Below are 9,238 nucleotides of genomic sequence, written 5' to 3' on the forward strand. Positions count from 1 at the left end.
ATGTAAAGTGATATATATTTTGTTAATTTCAATTTTTATTATAGATATGGGGTTACATGATCAGGTTTATTACATGGCTATATTGCACTGAGCTAGTAAGCATAGTATCCAGTAAATAGTTTTTCAACCCACACTCCCTCCCTCCCTTCCTCTGTAGAAATCTGCAGTGTCTATTGTTCCTATGTTTATGTCCACATGTGCTCAATGTTTAGCTCCTACTTTTAAGTATTTGGTTTTCTGTTCCTGCCTTAATTTGCTTAGGATCATGGCCTCCAGCTCCTATAGATTCTGAATGTTAGACTTTTGTTGGATGCATGAATTGTGAATATCTTCTTTCATTCTGCAGATTGTCTGTTTACTCTATCAGTAGTATCTTTGGCTGTGCTGAAGCTCTTTAGATTAATTAGGTTCTGCTTGTAATTTTTGTTTTTGTTGCACTTCCTTTTGGGGACATAGCCAAAAATTCTTTGACAAAGCCAAAGTTGAGAAGGGCATTAACTAGTTTTTCTTCTGTGATGTTTATGGTTTGAGGTCTTACATTTAAATCTTTACTTTATATCGAGTTAATTTTTGTATACGGTGAAAGATGAGGGTCTAGTTTCATCCTTCTGCATATGGCTAGCCAGTTATTCCAGCACCATTTATTGAATAGGGAGTCCTTTCCCCATTCCTTGTTTTTGTCAGCATCATCCAAGACCAAGTGGTTGTGTGTGGGTTTATTTCTGGGTTCACTATTCTCTTCCACTGGTGTCTATATCTGTTTTTATGCCAGTACCATGCTGTTTTGGTTACTGCAGCTCTGTAGTATAATTTAAAGTCAGGTAATGTGATTTCTTCAGTTTTGTTTTTTGCTCAGGATGGCTTTTGCTATTCTGGAATATTTTTGGTTACATATAAATTTTAGTTTTTTTTTCCCTTTTTGCAAATTATGTAATTGGTATTTTGATAGAAATGTGTTTAACCTGTAGATTGCTTTGGGTAGTATTGGTTTTTGTTTTTTTGTTGTTGTTTTTTTCGACAGTTGGCAGAGCTAGCTGAGGTTTTATTTTGTAAAAAACAAAAAACCCATTGAATTGTTATGTAGCTGGAGGCATGGGCAAGGGGGGTACCCCAGGCAGTGAACACCCGCAACGGGTGGGCTGAAGTCCAGGGCTGAGCCTTAGGTGGGTCTTCTCTTCCCTGTGCTGCCCTACACAGCAGCCTCCCTACCGGGCTCTGGGGCAGCCAGCCGCAGGAGGGATAGTCTGGGAGGGGCTGCCATTGCTGTTCACTTGGGGAGGACGTCAGAGGACTCAGACACCAGCTTCCCATTGAGGGTCTCCATCTTCTTCACAACCATGGCCCTGGTGGAGCTGGTGCGGTTGAAGGAGATGGAGCCTGTGCAAGAGTCAAAGCTGGAGCCCAGGCCGTAGCTGAGGCCGGGGCTTGTGAGGCCCCCATAGGTCGAGCTCAGCCCATCTGCCTAGCCGCTGGTGGTCTTCGTATGGGTACTTATGTTCTGCATCCCACACTCCAGCCGGCTCTCCTCGCCCTCCAGCAGCTTCCTGTAGGCGACGTCCAGGGCCAGCCTGAAGTTTATCAGCTCCTGGTACTCCTACAGCTGCCTCGCTGTGTCCTCTTGGCCTGCTACACGGCGGCCTCCAGCTCGGACAGCTTGGTGTTGGCATTGTTAAGGGCCAGCTCCCCATGCTGCTCGAAATCTGCCGTGGCAGCCTCCGGGGAAGCCCTCTGGCCTTTGAGGCCCTCAGTCTCAGCCTGGAGCCCGCTGATGTTCCTGTTCATCTTGGAGATCTCTGTCTTTGTATGCTGCAGGTCATCCCTGTGCTTCTCTGCCAGCATCTGCAGATCCTCATACTTGATCTGGTGCATGCTCTCAGCCTCAGCCCAGCTGCAGTTGGCAAGCTCCTCATACTGCCCCTTGACTTCAGCAATGATGCCGTCCATGTCTGGGGGAGGCTGTTGTCAATGGATAGCACCACAGATGTGTCTGAGATCTGAGACTGCAGCTCCCAGATCTCCTCTTCAGACAGCTGCCTGAGGAAGCTGATCTCATCAGTCAGCCGTTCCAGGTGAGACTCTATCTCCACCTTGTTCGTGTAAGCTTCATCCACATCCTTCTCGATGAGGACAAATTCATTCTCCATCTCTGTAAGCTTATTGATCTCATCCTGGTACTTGTTCTTGAAGTCCTCCACTAGCCCCTGCATGTTGCCAAGCCCTGCCTTCAGCTTCAGCTTCTCCTGGCCCAGTCTCCAACTGCTGCCGAAGGTTGATGTAGCTGTTGAACATGTTGTCCATGTTGCTCCGAGGCATCTTCTGTGCTGCAGGCTCCACTTAGTCTCCAGCATCTTGTTCTGCTGCTCCTTGTTGATGAAGGAGGCAAACTTGTTGCTGAGGGTCTTGATCTGCTCCTTCTCCTGAGTGCGCACGGCCTGGATGTTGGGGTCCACCTCCAGGTTAAGAGGGCTCAGCAGGCTCTGGTTGACGGTGACAGCAGTGATGCTTCCCATACCACAGGACCTGCCATAGCCTCTGCCCAGGCCACCCGGGAAGCTGCTGCTGACCACTCGGGAGAAGCTCGAGGAGCTGATGCAGGCACCGGACTCACTCTTGTAGGAGCAGCTGCTGAAGGCCCAGGGGCCGGAGGTGGACACCCTGTAGGACTTCTGGGTCACCCTCATGGACATGGTGGAGGCAGGAGTGGAGGCAGGCAGGCTGAACCAGGCATAGATTCCAGAAGGAGAGGAGAAGCTGCTTCTTGGTCAGTACTGTCATTTTAATAATATTGATTCTTCTAATCAATGAACATGGAAGATTTTCTGATTATTTGTGTTGTATCTGCGTTTTACAGTTCTCCTTGTAGAGATCTTTTATCTCCTTGGTTAGATGTATTCCTAGGTATTTCTTTTTTTTTCTAGTTATTGCAAATAAAATTTTATTCTTCATTTGGCTTTGAGAATTGACATTAGTGGTGCATAGAAATTCTACTAATTTTTGTACATTGATTTAGTGTCCTGAAGCTTTACCAAAACTGTTGATCAGTCCTAGGAGCCTTTTGGCAGGGTCTTTGGGGTTTTATAGGTACAAAATCATTTTATCAGCAAAGAGAGACAGTTTGACTTCTTATTTGGATGCCTTGCATTTTTTTTTCTTGCTTGATTACTCTGGCTAGGAATTACAGTGCTATGTTGAATAGAATTGGTGTGAGTAGGCATCCTTGTTCCATTTCTTAAGGAGAATGGTTCCAGCTTTTGCACATTCAGTGTGATGTTGGTGATGGGTTTGTTACAGATGACTGTTACTGTCTGGCTTTTATTATTTTGAGGTGTGTTCCTTCAATTCCTAGTTTGTTGAGGGTTTTTATCATGAAGAGATGTTAGATTTTATAAAAATACTTTTCTGTGTCTATTGAGATGATCATATGGCTTTTGCTTTTAATTCTGTTTATGTGGTGAATCAAATTTATTGACTTGCTTTATGGTGAATGAGACTTGCATCCCAGGAATAAAGCCTACTTGATTCTGGTGTATTAACTTTTTGATGTGCTGCTGGATTTACATCCATTGTTTTGTTGTGTTTGCTAGTGTTTTGTTTATGATTTTTGCATTTATGTTTGTAAGTGATGCTGGCCTGAAGTTTTTTTGTTTTTGTTGGTGTATCTTTGCCAGATTTTAGCATCAGGATGTTGCTGGTTTTGTAGAATGAGTTAGGGAGAAGTCTCCTCTCCAGTTTTTTTGGAATGAGTTCAGTAGGACTGATAACAATTCTTCCTTGTACATCTGGTAGAACTTAACTATGAATCCATCTGGTACTAGGCTTTTTTTGGTTGGTAGGTTTTTAAATACTAATCCAATTTCAGATCTTGTTACTGGTCTGTTCAGGTTTTCACTTTATTCCTGGTTCAATCTTGGGAGATTGTGTTTCTAGGACTTTATCCATTTACTCTAGATTTTCTAATTTGTGTGCATAGAGGTGTTTATAATGGTCTCTAAGAATCTTTTGTCTTTCTGTGAGATCAGTTGTAATGTCATCTTTGTCATTTCTATTGTGCCTATTTGGATTTCTTTTTCTTTGTTAATCTAGCTAGTGGTCTATCAGTCTTGTTTATTCTTCAAACCAACTCTTTATTTTTATTCAGAAAACCAACTCTTGGTTTCATTGAGCTTTTATATAGACTTTTTGCATCTCAGTTTCACTCAGTTCTGTTCTGATTTTAGTTAATTTTTTTTCGTCTTCTAGCGGGAGTTTGTTCTTTTTTTTCTGGTTCCTTTAGGTGCAAAGTTAGATTGTTAATTTGAGATATTTCTAACTTCTTGAAGAAGGTGTTTAGCACTATAAAATTTCCTCTTAACTGCTTTGGCTGCATCTCTAAGATGTTTGTTTGTTGAATTACTATTTTTATTAATGACAAAAAATTTTTAAATGTCTGCCTTCAATGTTCACACAAGAATTATTCAGGAGCAAGTTGTTTAACTTCCATGTATTTGTGTGGTTTTGAGAGATCTGCTTAATATTGATTTCTATTTTTATTTCACTGTGGTTCGAAAGTGAGCTTTATATGATTTTATTTTTTTGAATTTATTGAGATTTGCTTTATGAGAGAGCATGTGGTTGATCTTAGCATATGTTCTATATGCAGATGAGAGAAATGTATGTTATGTGATTTTTGGGTGGAGTGTTCTGTAGATGTCTATTAGGTCTAATTGATCAAGTATTGAGCTTAGGTCCAGAGTTTAGTTTTCTGCCTTGGTGGTCTATATAATGCTGTCAGTGGGTTGTTGAAATCTCCCACTATTATTGTGTGGTTTTCTCAGTCTTTTTTTAGGCCATGAGGAACTCGTTTTGTGAATATGAGTGCTCCAATGTTGGGTGCATTCATATTTAGGATAGTTAAGTCTTCTTGTTGGATTGTACATTTTATCGTTATGAGATAACATTCTTTGTCCTTAATTTTTATTAGATTAATATCTGTTTTATCTAGTATAAAAATAGTGACTCCTGCTCTTTTTTTGCTTTCCATTTGCATGGTATGTCTTTTTTCATCCTTTTACTTCGAGCCTGTGGGTAACGTTACATTTGAGATGGATCTCTTGAAGATAGCAGATGATTAGAACTTGTCTTTTTTATATAGTATGCCACTCTATAACTTTTAATTGGGGGCATTTAGCCCATTTACAATCAGGGTTAGTATTAATATGTGAGATTTTTCTCCTATCATCATGTTGTTAGCTCTTTTTTATGCAGGCTTGGCTGTGTGATTGCTTCATAGTACCCGTGGGCTATGTCCTTAAGTGTGTTTTTGTGGTAGCAGGAGTCATTTTTCTTTCTCTTCTTACTTTTTTGTTGTTGTTGTTATTGAGACAGAATCTCACTCTGTCACCTAGGCTGGCGTGATCGTGGCTCACGGCAACTTCCGCCTCCTGAGTTCAAGCGATTTTCCTGCCTCAGCCTCCTGAGTAGCTGGGATTACAGGTGCACACAACCATGCCTGGGTAATTTTTGTATTTTTAGTAGAGACGGGGTTTCACCATGTTGGTCAGGTTGGTCTCAAACTCCTGACTTCGTGATCCGCCGGCCTCGGCCTCCCAAAGTGCTGGAACTACAGGCATGAGCCATCGCGCCTGGCCAGGAGTCATTTTTCTATTCCATGTTTAGCACACCCTTAAGGGCCTATTGTAAGGCTGGTCTGGTCAAAACAAATTCAGCATTTGATAATCTGAGACAGATTTTATTTCTTCTTTACTCTGAAGCTTATTTTGGCAGGATATAAAATCTTTGTTGGAATTTCTTTTCTTTAGGCATGCTGAAAATAGGTCCCCATGGCCGGGCGTGGTGGCTCACGCCTGTAATCCCAGCACTTTGGAGGCTGAGGCGGGCAGATCACAAGGTCAGGAGATCAAGACCATCCTGGCTAACATGGTGAAACCCTGTCTCTACTAAAAAATACAAAAAATTAGCCAGGCCTGGTGGCAGGTGCCTGTAGTCCCAGCTACTCGGGAGGCTGAGGCAGGAGAATGACGTGAACCCAGGAGGCAGAGCTTGCAGTGAGGCTAGATTGTGCCAGCGCACTCCAGCCTGGGCGACAGAGTGAGACTCCGTCAAAAAAACAACAACAACAACAACAACAAAAAACACACACAAAAAACCAAGAAAATAGGTCCCCAATCTCTTCTGGCTTGTAAGGTTTCTGCTACAGGTCTGCTGCTACCCTGAGGAGTTCCCTGTCCCTTCTCTCTTGCTGCCTTTAAGACTTTTCTTTTGCATTGACCTTGATGAAACTAATGACTTAGTGCCTTGGGGATGGTCATCTTGTAGAGTATGTAGCAGGGTTTTCCTGTATTTTTGTTTTGTTTTTTTGGATTTGCATGTCAATCTCTCTAGCAAGATTAGGAAAATTTCTGTGGACTATACCCTCAAACATATTTTCCAAGTTGTTATGTTCTTTCTTTTTCTCTCAGGAAAGCCAATGAGTGATAGATTTGGTCTATTTACATAATCCTGTATTTCTCAGATGTTTTGTTCATTTAAGAAAAAAATCCTTTTTCTATATTTTTGACTGACTGACTTGATTCAAAGAACCAATCTTTGAGCTCTGAAATTCATTCCTCAGCTTGGTCTACTCTGTTAATACTTCTGACTGTATCATGAAATTCTTGTAGTGAAATTTTCAGTTCTAGAAGTTTAGTTTGGCTTATTCTTAATATGGTTATGTTGTCTTTTAGCTCTCAAAACATTGCACTGGATTTCTTGGATTGGGTTTCCACTTTCTTCTGAATATTAATGAGCTTCCTTGCCATCCAGATTCTGAATTATATGTCATTTCAGTTATTTCAGACTGGTTATGAACCATTGTTGGGAAGCTAGTGGACTCATTTGCAGGTATGGGGACACCAGCTTTTTGAATTACTAGAGTTCTTACACAGATTCTTTCTCTTCTTAGAGTGCTAGTGCTCTTTTAACTCTGGTGTAAGTTGAGTATAGTCAGTTGACTTTATTTCTGGATGTTTTTGGCAGGCTGAGGCTCTGGCTAGAGTCTTAATTTGTGGCCACATTTTTGCCTTTGGTTTCACAGTAGGGTATATTAGCAACGTATTTTTATTGTTGTAGTTTGGGCGGTGATTCACTAGATGGTGCTTAAAAGTCATTGCTTGTAATTAGGCTTTTACTCAGCTGGATGGCTTTTTTATATTTCCTGGTGTTTGCAGCCCTATTCTGTGGTGTGTGGTGGAGAGAGGTGACCCTCTCATGAGGTTGACTCTTGGGCCTTGGGGATGTCCCTGTATTTGTTCGTTTTTATGCTGCTGATACAGACATATTCGACACTGGGTAATTATAAAGGAAAAGAGGTTTAATGGACTCGCAGTTCTATGTGGCTGGGGAGGCCTAACAATCATGACAGAAGGCAAAAGGCGCATCTTATATCTCAGCAGGCAAAAGAGAATGAGAGGCAAGCAAAAGGGGAAACCCCTTATGAAACCGTCAGCTCTCTTGAGACTTATTCATCACCACAAGCACAATGTGGGGGAAACTGCCCCCATGGTTCAATTATCTCCCACTGGGTCCCTCCCACAACATGTGGGAATTACGGGAGCTACAATTCAAGATGAGATTTGGGTAGGGACACAGCCAGAATGTATCAGCCCCATTTGATCACTAGCACTACACCTGCATTTCTTTTCTTAGGTGTTCCAAGCCATGGGGTTCCTGTGGGCAGAGGCCACAGCAGGGAGATAGACCATACTTTTTCCAGGCCAGCCCTGTGGAGGGAGGCACACCCTACTCCCATGGCTCCCCATGAGCCCATGTGACACACCCCTCTCAGTTCTCTGAGAGAGTGGGCTCCTCTCCTGCTTGAGTACTGCCCAGGGATCTCTGCTCAGCACTCACAAGATACACACTGCTGCCCTGGGATAATCTCAGGCATTTTGTCTGCTCTCCAGCTTGGGGGCAGCAGGGGCAAGGATTGTGGTGGCGCAATGGCAGAGAGCCTGTCAGTTGCCCCTGGTGGCTCCATCCCAGAGAAATATAGAGCCAATGTCAATTGGAGTGATTAGCTGCATCTCCTCTCTTTGAGAGCAGTATGCACTAGCTGCAATTGCTTCCTTGATGAATCCCTATGTGGCTGTTTGGATGATCCACTAGAAGAACTAGTGTTTGCTCACTATTCTGTCTCTTCTGTGAGAGCAGTGTATACCAGCTGCTTCTAGTCAACCATCTTGGTGCTTCTCAAATAATATTTTTGAAAATAAAAGTATATGGGTAATTTTGTCAAGAAGTGAAAAAAGAAAACATACATAAACATTGTTCACAAACAGCGATATTGAGATTTACAAACATTCAAAATGGAAATTTCTGAAAATGTAATTTATATTGAATTTAGGTTTCCATGTTAAACAGAAACATTTGTGGTTACTTCTTTATCTCATTAGTAAAAATTTTATTTCTGTAAGAATTAAGTCTAATATGACTGAGAAAAATTAAATTATACATTATTTTACCCAAAAGATAAATATTATATGTACTCTATGACTCAGTAATTCTATTTCTAACATATCTTGAGAAATTCTTTCACTTGTGTGCTAATAAATCTCTATAAGAATATTTGTAGCATTGTTGTTTGTATTTGTTAAAAACTGAAAACAATCAAAATATCAATCAATGGTGAGAGGAAATGAGATACATTAAAACAATGGAATAGCATAGAACAATAAAAATGAGTGAATTCCATAAATCAATATGAATATTTCCTCCCAATTTAAGATGAGGTGTAATTCCATTTATATACATTTAAAAATCAGGCTACATTTAAAAGTACTATTTAGGAATATGTATATTTTGCAAAATTGTGGTAAGAGAAAAAGCATGAAACTGATGTATACAAACTCAGAAAAGTACAAACATTTTCAGGTAGGGGAGATAATGTAATCAGGATGGTACACTAAGAAGAATTTTAAAATGTTTATTTCTTTTTTATTTTATGAGCTTAGATATTTCACAAGTAAATAAAATTTTTATTTTGAAAACATGATTAGATGTATTATTTGGTATATATGTTATATTGTTGTTATATCTGTTAAGTATAATATATAAGCACTCCTCAGTATATCTGCTATATTTATAAATTTTTAAAGGGAAGAAAAATATATTAAAGAATTTTTCTTATGAAGCTTTATCGCTAAATAGCTGCAAGTTTGGAAGTTATTTAGATACTTGTGTATATTTCTTTTATTTACAAAAT

The 9,238-nt window shown here is 40.6% G+C and overlaps 1 pseudogene; it reads right to left on the reverse strand.

The window, feature by feature from the left end:
• Positions 1–378: 378 nt before the first annotated feature.
• Positions 379–6,726, reverse strand: LOC117981714 (keratin, type II cytoskeletal 8-like; annotated as a pseudogene).
• Positions 6,727–9,238: the final 2,512 nt, after the last annotated feature.

Source organism: Pan paniscus, chromosome 1 (assembly GCF_029289425.2).
Source record: "Pan paniscus chromosome 1, NHGRI_mPanPan1-v2.0_pri, whole genome shotgun sequence".
In the NCBI taxonomy this organism is placed as follows: domain Eukaryota; kingdom Metazoa; phylum Chordata; class Mammalia; order Primates; family Hominidae; genus Pan; species Pan paniscus.